Below are 2632 nucleotides of genomic sequence, written 5' to 3' on the forward strand. Positions count from 1 at the left end.
GCCATAGTGCAATTAACCTTAACTTTTGGGCTATTTTGCAAAAAACTTAAACTTTTGGGGTCACTTTGTAAAAACACAAAAGTCCACTACTTCATGTAATTACAACTAGAACCCAAAAATTTCCACAAAAGCTAAAACTTCATTAAAGGAGCAAAACAATTTGTCCTTTTAGTGATTTTGGACCTTTACGTAAAAACGTAAACTTTTGGGTCAAAGTACAAATACACAAAAGTATCAAAACTTTATGTAATTGCATAAAAGCCCCACAAGGACCCTAATTGAGTAGGGTGGCCGGCCATTGAAGCAAAGTATATAAAAAAATTTCAAAGTTTTGTAAGTGGGGTGTGTGAAATGGAATAAATCATTACACACCTACCCACTAAAATTTCTTTAATTTTTCAAAACAAATATCTAAGATATTTAAACATAAGAAATATTTCAAAACAAAAACTTTATGAAATAAATCAAAACTTTGAATCAAAACACCAAACCTTTTGTTCTTGGCAAGAACATATCAAGAACAATGAAGAACATCCATGAAAACCCATAAGAGCTCCATGAACATTCTTCACCCAAAAAACATACCAAAATCACTCAAACTTAAGGGAAATAACATACAATCATACTAGGGTACATAGGGGTTCCAAAAGTCACTTTAAAACACTTTTAACAAGTCAAACAAGAACCCAAAAATCCACCCTTTGGATTTGGCCGAATTTCCCCAAAAACATGGCACCAAATTTTAGCTCCAAAATTCATGCTCATGTGAACTACATCTACAACATTTGAGATGGCAAATTTTCTAACAAAATTTACATTCAAAGAAGCAAGAATAAAGCTTGTAACAATTACAACATTCAAATCACAAACTATGAACTACAAAACCCAAAAGGATTCACCAACTACTAGACTTAGGCTCTTGATACCACTTGAAGGAAGATTTGTGAAAAACAAGTTCATTTGAGCAACATCAACAACATGCAATTAACAATTAAAAGGCGGAATCATGTTTATATGCACTTAAAAACAAAACTTAACCCATGAACTTCAAAGCCTAGTAGATAGGTGAACCAAGACTCAACTCAAAACAAAGTGAGTTGAGAAATCAATACCTTTGTAGATTCCTCTTTGCATAAGCAAAGGCTAATCACCCAAAGAGAGGGTCTTCATTCCTTGCATCTTAGATCCATGGATTTGGATGGATGAAAAGGTTTCTCCAAGTTCCCAAAATTGAGAACCTCTAAGTCTCCACACCAAGGCATATTGTAGAAGAAATGAGTGACCTTGAGGAAGTAAGATTGCTAGATGTTTTCCTCAAGGGTGGCCGGCCTCTTTTAGAACAAAGGGAGGTTTGTGTTCTCATCTTTACTCCTAAGAAAACCCTAAGGATGAAATGGCTATAAAGATGTCTTTATACCACCTTACAATGGAGTGGCAAACTTGCAATTAAGCCAAGTTCACTACCCTCCTCTAAATGGCCGGCCATATGGGATTTATTGGGCTATTTGGGCCTTTGTGAATCATTATTCATTAAGTTGTCATACAACTTAAGTCAATGGACTTGACGTTCGAAGCCCATTAGGCCTTAAGGTCCAAAACTATCCCGAGGTCTTTTAACGAACTTATTCGTTTGATTAATAATCATATTAATTAATCCTTGCCATAAACAATTAAACCATTTAATTATTCTTACTCATCTCCGTTGAATCTTCAATCTCTACCTTACACGGTGTACGATCCATTAGGTTCCTTTTAGCGAGGCAGTGGGCGATTCAAACTCTTTCAAATCGATTGTGAATTGAAACTTACTTTCAATTCTCCCGTTAGTGATAATACACTTTTAGGGCTTCCACAAACCATGGTTGACGCCTAGCAGCATGTCATGGTTACCCAAGCTAATCAGAAGAGGTGGAGAACCTATTCAGTTTTAGGATTACAAATGCAATACGGTCTTTCTCTAATACAATACTCTTGACCACATTGTTTGGTTTGATAGTTTATTCATGTCTGCTATCCAATGTGAGTCGTGTGCTTATATGATTACCTTGAATGTGATTTGGAACACATTCCTAAATCTCATTCATACTTTGGCCAAAGATTCTTAATCATATCATAGAGTATTCTCCCTCAAACAGTTTGAAGGTTAGAGATCCCTTGTTGCGCATTCACTTGCCTCCATGACTAAGTGGCTTAACCCCAACGATGTCGTGGACACCCTCCTGATGGAGTGACTTTGACATAATCAAAGATTAAGGACCTAACCACAAGACAACTGTGATGTCTCAGGTCAAAAGACTAATTTGCATTATCCCAACCATGAGTTCTCATGTGACATGAATATGGGAACTCTTCGTTGATCGTGTTCAGTGAACTCATTCTCTATTGAGCACCTACGTACTTGTCTTGATGTCACACACACCAATGACTCGAGACTAGTCACTCTCCCTGAGAGAAGACATAGCACGTACTGATCTTAACGGACTGTCAATGCCCAATTGACAATCCTATGATCAGGAACATTTAGGATGTGTCAACGAAAGAATGGTCTCATGAATCTAACTTCTTTAGATTGCATTCTTCCAATCACATATTCCTTGGACTTATCGTTTAAGCATATAACATTTATATGAGA

Source organism: the organism of the source record quoted next, unplaced genomic scaffold (assembly GCF_019419815.1).
Source record: "Pyrus x bretschneideri cultivar Hongxiangsu unplaced genomic scaffold, Pyrus_bretschneideri_v1 Contig110, whole genome shotgun sequence".
NCBI lineage: Eukaryota > Viridiplantae > Streptophyta > Magnoliopsida > Rosales > Rosaceae > Pyrus > Pyrus x bretschneideri.